Source organism: Bos indicus x Bos taurus, chromosome 16 (assembly GCF_003369695.1).
Source record: "Bos indicus x Bos taurus breed Angus x Brahman F1 hybrid chromosome 16, Bos_hybrid_MaternalHap_v2.0, whole genome shotgun sequence".
Lineage (NCBI taxonomy): Eukaryota > Metazoa > Chordata > Mammalia > Artiodactyla > Bovidae > Bos > Bos indicus x Bos taurus.
Genome location: NC_040091.1, coordinates 29230583 through 29243397, shown reverse-complemented (window position 1 = coordinate 29243397; position 12815 = coordinate 29230583). Strand labels below are relative to the sequence as shown.

Below are 12815 nucleotides of genomic sequence, written 5' to 3'. Positions count from 1 at the left end.
TGAAGAGGAACTCAAAAGCCTCTTGATGAAAGTGAAAGTGGAGAGTGAAAAAGTTGGCTTAAAGCTCAACATTCAGAAAACGAAGATCATGGCATCTGGTCCCATCACTTCATGGGAAATAGATGGGGAAACAGTGGAAACAGTGTCAGACTTTATTTTTCTGGGCTCCAAAATCACTGCAGATGCTGACTGCAGCCATGAAATTAAAAGACGCTTACTCCTTGGAAGAAAAGTTATGACCAACCTAGATAGCATATTGAAAAGCAGAGACATTACTTTACCAACAAAGGTCTGTCTAGTCAAGGCTATGGTTTTTCCAGTGGTCATGTATAGATGTGAGAGTTGGACTGTGAAGAAAGCTGAAGTGAAGTCGCTCAGTCGTGCCCAACTCTTTGCGACCCCATGGATAGCCTGCACCCAGCTTCTCTGTCCATGGGATTTTCAAGGCAAGAGTACTGGAGTGGGTTGCCATTTCCTTCTTCAGGGAATCTTCCCAACCCAGGGATCGAACCCAGGTCTCTCACATTGTAGACAGACACTTTGCCACTGATGCTTTTGAACTGTGGTGTTGGAGAAGACTTGAGAGTCCCTTGGACTGCAAGGAGATCCAACCAGTCCATTCTAAAGGAGATCGGCCCTCGGTGTTCTTTGGAAGGAATGATGCTAAAGCTGAAACTCCAGTACTTTGGCCACCTCATGCAAAGAGTTGACTCATTGGAAAAGACTCTGATGCTGGGAGGGATTGGGGGCAGGAGGAAAAGGGGACGACAGAGGATGAGATGGCTGGATGGCACTACCGACTCGATGGATGTGAGTTTGAGTGAACTCCAGGAGATGGTGATGGACAGGGAGGCCTGGCATGCTGCAATTCATGGGGTCGCAAAGAGTCTGACATGACTGAGCGACTGAACTGAACTGAACTGAAGCACTTAGAAAGGCTTCCCTGGTAGCTCAGCTGGTAAAGAATCTGCCTGCAATGCAGGAGACCCCAGTTAGATTCCTGGACCAGGGAGTTCCCCTGGAGAAGGGACAGGCTACCCACTCCAGCATTCTTGGGCTTCCCTGGTGGTGGCTCAGATGGTCAAGAATTCACTTGCAATGTGGAAGACCTGAGTTCAATCCCTAGGTTGGGAAGATTCCCTGGAGGAGGGCATGGTAACCGACTCCAGTATTCTTGCCTGGAGAATCCCCATAGACAGAGGAGTCCATGGGGCTACAAAGAGTCGGACACGACTGAGTGACTAAGCACAAGCACTCAGAAACCCTCACAGCAATTTAGCATGGCCATGATGTGAAGAACTGACTCGTTGGAAAAGACCCTGATGCTGGGAAAGATTGAAGGTGGGAGGAGAAGGGGACAACAGAGGATGAGATGGTTGGATGGCATCACCGACTCGATGGACATGAGTTTGAGTAAGCTCCAGGAGCTGGTGATGGACAGGGAAGCCTGGCGTGCTGCGGTCCATGGGGTCTCAAAGAATTCGGACACGAATGAGCGACTGAACTGAACTGATGACACTTTTAGTGTGTTTTACAAAAGTACTGGTCTGCAGCAAATTGGGGAAAAATAAAACCTGGCCTTTAGCATAGAGTCTGGGAAGCACTGGCCCCTCACTCCTCTACACTCCTGCCTCTTTCTGCTAAAATCCTGCTCATCGTCAGTGTCCCAGTTAATACGCCTTCTCCTCCAAGAGTCACTAGCCAGAAGTGGTCTCACTCAGAGCCCCTAGTTCAAACCACACTGAGGGTGCTTAGGTGGTATCTGCATACCACTTATTACAATTCCCAGAGGCCAGGGACCCAGAGAACTGTTCAGTTGTATATTCCCAATGCCACACTCAAGGAATACAATAAACTGATACTTGTTCAACAATGAGTAAATAACCAGCTGCTGCTGTTGCTGCTAAAATGCTTCAGTTGTGTCCGACTCTTTGCGACCCCATGGACTGTAGGCAACCAGGCTCCTCTGTCCATGGGATACTCCAGGCAAGGATACTGGAGTGGGTTGCCATGCCCTCCTCCAGCGGATCTTCCCAACCCAAGGATCGAACCCACGTCTCTTACATCTCCTGCATTGACAGGTGGATTCTTTACCACTAGTGCCACCTGGGAAGCTCACCCACAATGTCACAGAGGGCTTTTCTTCAGGGCAGGACATGGAGGGGCACCAACCCTTAGGGTACACATGATTTCCCAGGTTTGGACAAAACGCAGCCCCTCTCCCTCCACCCAGAAGGAAACGGAACAATGTTTTAAAAAGCAAGTTGAGGGCTCTGGAGACAAGAACTCAGTCACTATTCACTACAAGAGAATCTACAATACTCTGAAATGGCAAGTTGAGAGAAAAACCCTCAGCTTTCTCATGAATCCTTCTCTGCATGGACAGAAGAAAAAAAAATAAATCATATCCAAGTATGAAGAATAAAAAGATTTTTTTCAGGGTCATTTACAACTTTAAATATACTATAGGCCCATGACCTCAAAGCAAAAAGGTCAAGAGCTCAGGAGCCTATAACCCCACAATGAACAGCATGCTTATTAACAGACCACTCAGGTGTGAAAATTGTGGGGAGAAGCCCACCCAGACGCACCCCTCTCAGGGTTCTGACCCTGCCTCAGAGTCAGCTGACCCCATTCCCGCTACCCCCTCTCCCTGCATGGGCGCAACTCCTAACGCAGCAGGACCCTCACGTTCCCCCCTCCCACAGGCTCTTCTTTCTCTGGCTCTCCCAAGTTCCTGGCTGTTGTTTAGCAAGAATGCTGGAACTATTTCCAGATGCCACTGTCAGATCAAGACAACTCTCTATCTAAATATTCCTGTCTAATTTTGCACACAGCTCTTGTTTCAACTGACAAAGATAATGACTCAGTGTCCACAGCTCTTGATGGAAAATCATCCTGCCGAGTTTGGAGCTTCCCAATAATAAGCTTCTCTAAACTTCTTTTTGAGAAAGGAAGACTGACCTCCCTGTCCAGATTCTGTTCTGCAGGCAAGAAAGGGTACCCAAAAGACCCCCTAACAAACCAAGGAGTGTTATGGGAAAATCCTGATACATCCCCATAGGACCAATCAATGACAAGAAAAGGAAATCCACGGTATGGACTTGGGGTGTTTTTCCTGTCCAATAACCATTGTTTCTTCACTTTTCTGCATCCCCGTCAGTTTGTGACTTTGGAATTTGGGGCATAAATTCTGGGTTAAAGTGAAGACAAACTCTAGACTCAGAAGTAAGTGTCTTTCCCTGCAAAAACAAATGGCTCATTGTCTCCGACATTGTCTCTGATGCTTTGATCAACTGGAAAAGCACTCTACAAATTGTACATGTGTCCCTTCTGCACCAGTACATTTCTGGGTAGCCTCTTTCAGGAGGAGTACATGGTACAAGTAAATACACCTACATATATGTTTGAAATGCAGACACTTTCTCTCTGCAGACATGGGCCTAGCCCCCTCTCACATCATAAGACATAAGAGATGTCTCAGTAAATAAGTGAGGATGAACAAAGTATCACTTTGCAAAAGCCACTTATGGAAAACTGAATTGGCCTTTCAGTCACCACTGACGGCTTAAACCTCTTTGCTCACTGTTTACAAAACACCCCATGGTTATTTCACATGCATATCTCCCACAGTCTTGCAAACACCCCAAAGACAGAAACCACAAGTCTCCCACTTCTTTTGGGGCTTCCCAGGTGGCGCTAGTGGTAAAGAACCCACCTGCCAATGCAGGAGACATAACAGACCTGGGCTGGATCCTTGGGTTGGGAAGATCCCCTGGAGAAGGGCATGGCAACCCATTCCAGTAGTCTTACCTGGAGAATCCCATGGACAGAGGAGCCTGGCAGGCTACAGTGCATAGGGTCGAAAAGAGTCGGACACGACTGAAGCGACTTAGTATGCATCCCCGCTTCTTTTGTATTCTGGACTCAGTCTCTGCCATGCATTCAGCAGGCACAGCTAATGCCCATAGGTTTCTAACCTCCTATCTCACCCCTATCCCCCAGGTATGGAGCAGGGGGTAAGGAAATTCCCTTGAAGCCCAACCAACATGGCTTCTATCATTGTTTTGGGACAGAGAGCACAATGCTATCTGCTACCTAAACCTCTCAGCTACTCATGGACAGGTCCCAGGGGGGCCTTTGGCAGCATGGGAACTCTTACAGTTTTATCTCTGTGGTTCTCAATCAAGGTTGACTGAGTCCTCCAGGAGACATCTGGCAATGTGTGGAGACATTTTTGGTTGTCACAACTAGTGGGGGAAGATGAGGGGGGTACTACTAGCATCTAATGGATAGAGGCCAGGGATGCTGCTGAAAATTAAGAAACCCTGGCTTATGTGACACACAGGAAGCATTCTGACCACCTTAATTCACTTTTCCTTTGAGTTGTCCAAGGTCAGGTCCAAAATCATAACCCTGTTTTGTCTGCATCATTTGCAAAGTTGAAAATGCCCAAAGCCATCATCAATCATAAAGGTGTTTCCCCTGAGAATCACCAGTTTCCCCACCCCTCCTCCCGCTTTGTACCTTCTCCAGAGATGGGCCCTCCTGCCAGCATAACAACTGGCAAGCTGGCATCCTGCATGCTCAAATCCTTTAACAACAAGTTAGACCTGGCAGGTCCAACTCTTCAGTCTTCTGTCACGCACACCCAAGGACCAAGTGAGCATGGACGAGTTTCCCAATGGGCTGCAGGCCCTACCTAGGATGAAAGGCTGCACAGAAGCCGCTCACCCTTCAGAGGACTGGCACCTGTCATCCAAATGGAGAGTTCCAGCATCCAGACCTGCCCCCCAGCAGCATTCTCCATCCCACAAGGTCCATGGGAGGACCGGCCTCCGTTTGGCAGAGGGGCAGGCACTGGGGAAAGGCACGACCATTGACAAGATCCCCAGCGTTTGAAGCAGCAGGATGGGCCAAAGAAAAGGCAGCGGCGAACATAACCAAAAAGGACCCTCAGTCCCATGTTCATACAAAACCCTCACCAGTGAAACCCAACAGCTGGCTAGGGCCAAGGGCGTCAAAATCCTGACACAAACCTCGGGCCAGGGACAATTAGCGCCCCTGAGACAGTGCAAAGGGGTCTAGGCGTGAAGAGAAATGTCATCGTAAGAAAGCGAGGCAAGAAAGCAGTACTGGCAACCAAGAAACAAGGCATCAGGTCACCAGGGCTGCTAGGCGAGTTCCGAGGACCCAAGGCTCCGGCACGCAGCCTTCGCACCCTCCCCGAGACAGATATGGGCTGTGGGAACGGGGGTAGCAGACAGCCGTAGGCGCCCACCCTGCATTCTGAGGCGCGCCCACGGCGCCGTGGCCTGGAACTCCGGGCAAATGAAACTCGCAAAGGGGAAGCCGCTCTGTCACTTGAGGATGCAAGAAGGGCCCAAGCGGGAGGTGAGCCCTGCTCTGGCCTCAGGCAGACGGCGCCCAGGGCACGCGGCGCCCGGCGGGCAGCAGCCTTACCCGGCTGCAGGAAGCTAGGATCCGCGGTCACCTTCGCGCAGCCTCCGCGCGCTCGCCTCAGCGCTGGCGCCCGGCACGCGCTCCGGATCTGTTTACCAACTCGCCCGCGCCCGGAGACCCAGAGCCCTCAGCCCTGCCCCGCGGGCCACTCCCATTGGCTGCGCCGCCGCCTCCAGCCCAACGCCGCGCGTCGCGGGGCAGCGTGCTCGGCCCGTGCGCTCGACCCGCGGCCAATGGGGTCTGAGGGAGGAGAGAGAGGAGCCAATGGGAGGCCCGCCAGCGCGCAGGGCCCCTCCCATTCTTCCCCTGGCTGCTGCCCTCTTCCCTAGTTAAAAAAGCCGGACTGAAGACCACGCGCTGGGTCTAGAGAGACATCTCGCGTGCTCCCGGAGACCTCAGTCTTCTCCAGACCGGACGGCAAACGCAGCTGCGGTGACCAATGTCGGCTGTCTTGTCCCGGGCTGGTACTCCCCGGGCTTTCTAGAGGCCGAGGAAGGAGCCGTCGCGACTACAGCGGGCCCGCTCCGCGCTGGCCGTTTTGTAATGAGGAGAGGAGCCCTCTCCTGGTTCCCCAGAAAGGACTCACAGAGCTGGGAAGCCTTGCGGGCCTGCTGAATGTACGTCCGCCTCCGGCCCCCGGCCCCACCCACTTGTCGCGTTTCGCTTTGGGCTGGCAGCGTTGGCCGGCCTCCCACGCCCCAGGCCGGGTCGCCCTAGCAGTGGCCCCAAAGCATGTGGGGTTATTTGCCTGGGTCCTCGTGGGGGCCCTAGGTAGAGGGGCCCCACCAGCACATGGAAGGAGCTACCCGGGAAGGAAGTGCGTGGACTGAAGTGGAGTGGCCCCAAGTCTACGCGTCAACCAGTGTTTCAGACCTGAGCCCCAAATGTCTGACAGTTTCCACTCCCTGATCATAAAGATAAATATTCAAGTCAAAGCATTGTCCTTTATGCTGAGCTGATTTTGAGGAATTAATATATAACATTATGCAAGCTAGTTTATTTTTTTAAGTTTTATTTTATATTGAAGTATAGTTGAGTGAAAGAAGAGAGTGAAAAATTTGGCTTAAAGCTCAACATTCAGAAAACGAAGATCATGGCATCCGGTCCCATCACTTCATGGCAAATAGATGGGGAAACAGTGGAAACCGTGGCTGACTTTATTTTTCTGGGCTCCAAAATCACTGCAGATGGTGATTGCAGCCATGAAATTAAAAGACGCTTACTCCTTGGAAGGAAAGTTATGACCAACCTAGACAGCATATTAAAAAGCAGAGACATTACTTTGCCAACAAAGGTATGTCTAGTCAAGGCTATGGTTTTTCCAGTAATCATGTATGGATGTGAGTTGGACTATAAAGAAAGCTGAGTGCTGAAGAATTGATGCTTTTGAACTGTGGTGTTGGAGAAGACTCTTGAGAGTCCCTTGGACTGCAAGGAGATACAACCAGTCCATCCTAAAGGAGATCAGTCCTGGGTGTTCTTTGGAGGGACTGATGTTGAAGCTGAAACTCCAGTACTTTGGCCACCTGATGTGGAGAGCTGACTCATTTGAAAAGACCCTGATGCTGGGAAAGACTGAGGGCAGGAGGAGAAGGGGACAACAGAGGATGAGATGGTTGGATGGCATCACCGACTCAATGGATATGGGTTTGGGTGGACTTCGAGAGTTGGTGATGAACAGGGAGGCCTGGCATGCTGCAGTTCATGGGGTCACAAAGAGTTGGACATGACTGAGTGACTGAACTGAACTGAATAGGGGTTGATTTACCATGTTGTGTTCAGATTCTTTTCCATTATAGGTCATTATAGAGTATTGAGTAGACTTCCCTATGCTATATGGTAGGTCCTTGTTGATTGTATATAGTAGTCTGTATATATTAATCTCAGCCTCCTAATGAAACTGGTTTATTTTTATTATTAGTCAGAAAACTTGAAAGCCATTGTATACTGACGCCTGAAATGAAGGAGGGGGGAGAACTGAAAAAAAAAGAAGTGTGAAGTGTGTTAGTCCCTCAGTTGTGTCCAACTCGTCACACCCCATGGAGCCCACCAGGCTCCTCTGTCCATGAAATTCTCTAGGCAAGAAATGGGTGGGGGGGGGGGTATTAAAAATAACAGAATTCAGATGTGAACCTAACTTCACAGTTTGGACCAGAGCTGTGGCAACATGTACCCTGGAGGGCAGAACAGAGCCTGCAGGTCCTGGGTGGGGGAGCTGTGAATTTCCATGGCCTGATCACTGGGGTGCTGGATCTCCTCTGCAGAAACGTTCATATACTCTCTTGCCAGTCCAAGTTCTGCCCCAACCCCCCAATCTTCTGCACACAAAATAGAACATGTTTTTTTGAGAGATAATTAAAGAGTTTTTGACAAGTTTCAAGGAACTGCCACAAATAGTACAGGGCTAACTGGGACCTTGCCTTGAATAGGAAACTGGCTCCCTTTTAGCACACTGAAGAGAAAGTTTCAGCCCCTATTTGGGCCTTCAAAGGGTGTTCATTGCTCCCTCCCAAGCTAACTGTTCCCTTAACTGCCTGCATTCCTTCAACTCCTGCCAGCTTAGTGACCCTCCATCACTGCCCATGGGATGGTGGAGTCCCTGGTTCATCCCTTCCTGTAGTGTACAATACAGACCCTACCTCCATCAGACTTCACTTGGATGAGGATGTGATTTTCATCAGCTCCAGCTTCTGCCTTTGAAAGTGGAGAGAGGATGTGGTTCCTTGTGGGAGGGAATTGGTTGCTTCCAGGCCAATTCAGTCTCACTCCGCTAGCAATGCCAGGGTTAACTTTTCTCTTCCCAGGTGGCACTAGAGGTAACAAAACAAAACAAAAAACCCACCTTCCAATACAGGAGTCAAGACAGGCTTGGATCCCTGGGTAGGGAAGATCCCCTGGAGGAGGGCATGGCAACCCACTCCAGTATTCTTGCCTGGAGAATCCCATGGACAGAGGAGCCTGGCGGGCTACAGTCCATAGGGTCACAAAGAGTGACTACTGAATAACTTAGCACACACAGAGTACCTGAAGACCAGCATAACCCACTACCATAAACATTAGTTTTTCATCAGAGACTACCACTAGTTTATGCAAAGAAGGAATCTTCATCAGATTGATATTATTTTGATCTTACTCCTTGTGAATAATGACCTCAGCTTTTTTATGCTAAAAACACATTTCTTTCCTGACCTGATTTTTTATTGCAAAGATTCCTCCATTACTTCAAGTTAAAGATTCCTTCAAATTATTTTTTAGTTACACTAATGGCATGGTAGTTAGGTTTTTTTTTCTTTTTTTTAAAGAGTTCTTGTGTTTTAGATATACACACTGAATTATTTCCAAGTGAAATCATAACTATGTGGTTCAAAATACTACAAAATACTACAGGGCTGAGAAGTCATAAGTTGATAATTAAAGAAGGAGAATGATGGATATACTGGGGTTCATATTCTGTGTTTGTTTGAATTCTCCATAAAAAAAGTTAAAAAAGAAATTGGGCCAAAAAAACAAAAACAAAAACCCAGTTGGAAGATAATACTAATGCAGGCAGGGTGAATAACAAGAAAACAAAGAAAGATCAGTTACTACTCTTTTAGGTATAAAAGAGTTACATTACAAAGTAAGAGCAAGGATGAATCTAACTGTAGCTGATAAAAAGACAGCCAGAAAATTCAAAATTAGCAAAAAGTCAATTGAAGCATGGATTTTATTCACTACGTACCTTGCTCTGAGTGTCTGAGCGCCTGAGGTGTTAGTGATTATATGATATACCATCTTATTTATCGACTTTTTTTTTTCCAAATTTAGCTTAAACTTCTAAAAATTTAATTTTTATCTTTTCTAGTGGACATAATATATTAATACAGTGTTATTCAATACACACAAATATGTGTATACATACATACACACATATATATAGGCATGTTCTCCCAATAACCAAAGACGCCGATTCCTGGGACATTTGGGTAAGAAGCAAGGTGCTGTAATAATTCCCTTCTGATCTCAAAATTTCTTCCTTAATAACAGTGACAGAGAAGGCAATTATCAATTTTTCTCACTCTGCTCAATTATTGTTATCAGCACACAAACCTGTTAACTATCTCTCACTCTTCATCCCACTTCCATTTCTCTTCTCCCATTTTCAGCAAACTCATGAAAGAATTATATTTTTCTTTTTTAAGAAAAAATAATTTTCTCCCCCTCTTTTTTTTCCATTCTACTTGGGCCAATCTAGTCTGCCTTACGCCCCACCCTGCCTGTAAAACTGCTCACCAGTGATCTCCAAGTTGCCAAATCAAGCAGTCAGTCCTCAGATTTCATCATAGATAGATCTCTATCAGCAACATTTGACACAGCATATCACTCCCTGCTTTTTTTCTTAGCCATTGCCTGAAGTATAATTAACATAATCCTCTAGTTCAGATTAATTCTAACTTAATTTCAATAATATTTTCAAAAATATAATTTCAATAATATACAAAAACTTTGTATGTTATATATATACACACACACACACACACACACACACACATATGGTTCATTCTCCCCCTTCTTTTGTGCTGTTATCATACAAGTTATATCTCTGTTCATGGTATGCCCACCCCCACAGATTTATCATTGTTGCTTTACGCAGTTATTGTATTTTTTTTGGCTGCACTGGTCTCAGTTGCGCCACTCGGGATCTTTGTCAAGTCACGTGGGAGCTTCCGTTGCCGTGCATGTACTCTCTAGTTGTGGCATGTGGGCTCTCTAGTGGTTGTGCGTGGTCCCAGTTGCTCCGCAGCATGTGGGTTCCTGGTTTTCCGACCAGGGGTCAAACCCATGTCCCCTGAATTGCAAAGAAGACTCTCAACCACTGGATCACCAGGGAAGTCCCTGCAGTGATTTTTTAAAATCAGGTGAAATGACCAACAGAAATCGACCTTTGCTGCCCTTTTTATGTTTACCTGTATAGTTTCTTTCACCCTTTTCTATATTTCACCATGCGGATTTGCGTTATTGTTCTTTTATCTCTGCCTGATGGACGCTCTTTCTTTCTTACAGAGTGTATAAACTAGTGATGAATGACCGTGGTTTTGTTTATTTATATAGAATGTTGGATTGGCAGGGTTTTTTTCCTTCCGTACTTTAAATATATCATGCCACAGCCTTCTGTCTTCCATGTGTCTGATGAGAAATGAGATGTTAATCTTATTAAGGATCTTTGTGCTTGATGCTTTGTGAGTTGCTTCTTTCTTGCTATTTTCAAGACTCTCTCTCTGTCTTTTGACAGTTTGATTATCATGTGTCTAGGTGTTTATCCTGTGTGTGTGTGTGTGTGTGTGTGTGTGTTCATCCCTCAGTCATGTCCAACTCTTTGAAAGACCATGGACCGTAGCTTACAAGGCTCCTCTGCCCATGGAATTCTCCAGACAAGAATACTGGAGTGGGTTGCCATGCCCTCCTCCAGGGGATCTTCCCAACCCAGGGATTGAACCCAGATCTCCTATATTGCAGACAGATTCTTTACCATCTGACCATCAAGGAAGCCCTGTGTTTATCCTATCTGAGTTTAGTGTGGAGTTATGTGGAGTTCAGTGTGCTTTTTGGACATATAGACTAATGTTTTTTTAATCAAAATTGGGAAGTTTTCTGCCATTATTTTCTCTAAATACTTTTTCTGTTCCCTTTTTCTCTCTCTTCACCTTCTAGAACTCCCATTCTATGTATGTTGCTATATTTGATGACATCCGACAGATTTCCGAGGCTCTGCTAATTGTTTAAAAATTCTTTTTTTTCTCTCTCTCTTTCTTTTCTTCAAACTGGATCATCTGAATTGGTTCCTGTTTTCAAGTTCATTGATTCTTTTTCTTGCCTGTTCAAATCCCATGTTGAGCTCCTGTAGTAAATTTTTCATTTTAGTTATTATATTTTTCAACTCTAAAGCTTCTATTTGACTATTTTCTTTATAATTTCTATCTTTTTATATTCCTTATTTGGTGAGGCATCATTTGCATATAAACCCAGGGTTTGTTATTGTTGCTGCTTATTGTTCTTTGTTTAGTGATTTTTCTGAACTAATTCTATAAAGTCTGATTTTGTTTCGTATGGCCACTGATGTCTCTACTCAGTTAACTTAAGGTCAACTAATGATAAGACAGATTTCCTTAAATGCCTGGAACTAATAAATCATCCAGTGTTTGTTGAGAGACTCTGTGTGCATGTTGGGGCATGCTTTCAACACTCAACCAGGCAGTTGACAACTCTTCCTTAATCTAACTTCCTGCTTGTGCGGAGTCTCACAGTCACAGGTGAGATCTTAGGGCCTTCCCTAAGCATATGCCCAGCCCTGCCATGTGTGTGGCCTTCTAGAGTTCCAAGAATAGGTCAGTTTTTCACAGTCCCTGTGGATATCTCATTCCTCAGCTCTCCTTAAGCTTTTTAAATAGTCTATTATTTGTCTCAACTGTGATCCACTATATCAGGCAGCTGCAAAGATAAAACACGTCTGTAATTTTTTTTTTTTTTTTTGACAAATGCTTCTTAGGAAAAAATGCTTTTCACGCTGAGTAAGCTCGAGTCAGGTCACAGACAGCCTTGCAAGTGGTGTTTTCCAGAGAAGTACCAGACAAGTAGAATAATGACGATTCTCTGAGAACTGGCTTTGAAAAGTTCCAGCTCTATTATGCTCCCTGAGCCAGTTTGAACCGGGAATGTCAACTGTTATATTCCAAACTACTACCTAGCTCAGCCGTTTGTTTTAGTAAACACTCCCCAGGTTAGTGTAAGCCTTTGGTTAGTTTGCAGAGTTCTGAAAAGAAGATTTTGAATATTTTTGCCAGTTTGTAATTTTTTTGTGGAGGACAGAATTTTCAAATGCCCTTCCTTTGCCATTTCCACTCACTCTTGAAAGTTTTTTCAGTTTAGCCCCTGGAACATTATACTCTCCTGTCTATCTTTCTGAGAACCAGCCTTTTAGCCTCAGTTGCAATTGCTGCTCCTCCTCATCGTCCTAACTTGTAAATGTTGGAGGGCCTCAGGACTCAATCCTTGTATCCCCTTCTCTGTCTACACCCACTCTCTGAGTGAGCTCATACACTTCCCATAACCTGAAAACTTCCAAATTTGTAATCTCAGGCATTGACCTCTTTTTCATACTATAAGGATCTTCACTATGGTGTCCACTGGGTAACAAACTCAAAAAAGTGTCCAAAACTGAACCCTTGATCTACCACCCCATTCCTGCTCCTTCCTTAAGACACTGCCTCAAATAAATGACCTTCATTCAGTGCTCAGACCTAAAACCCTGGCATTCTCCATGTCCACTCTTTCTTTCATACCTCACATCAAATCCATGAGCAAATTCTTCTACT

General features: G+C 46.0%; 1 protein-coding gene across 3 annotated transcripts in view; it reads right to left on the bottom strand.

Annotated features, from left to right (window-relative positions):
* COQ8A (coenzyme Q8A) overlaps positions 1-5578 on the bottom strand; it is a 47288-nt gene extending 41710 nt beyond the window's left edge. For 2 of the 3 annotated variants that reach the window (XM_027564654.1, XM_027564655.1), the window contains exon 1: positions 5464-5578. The gene's annotated coding sequence lies outside the window, so the exon portion shown is untranslated. The remainder of the gene's footprint in view (positions 1-5463) is intronic. The other variant, XM_027564656.1, reaches the window with a different exon arrangement.
* Between the last annotated feature and the right edge of the window lie 7237 nt (positions 5579-12815).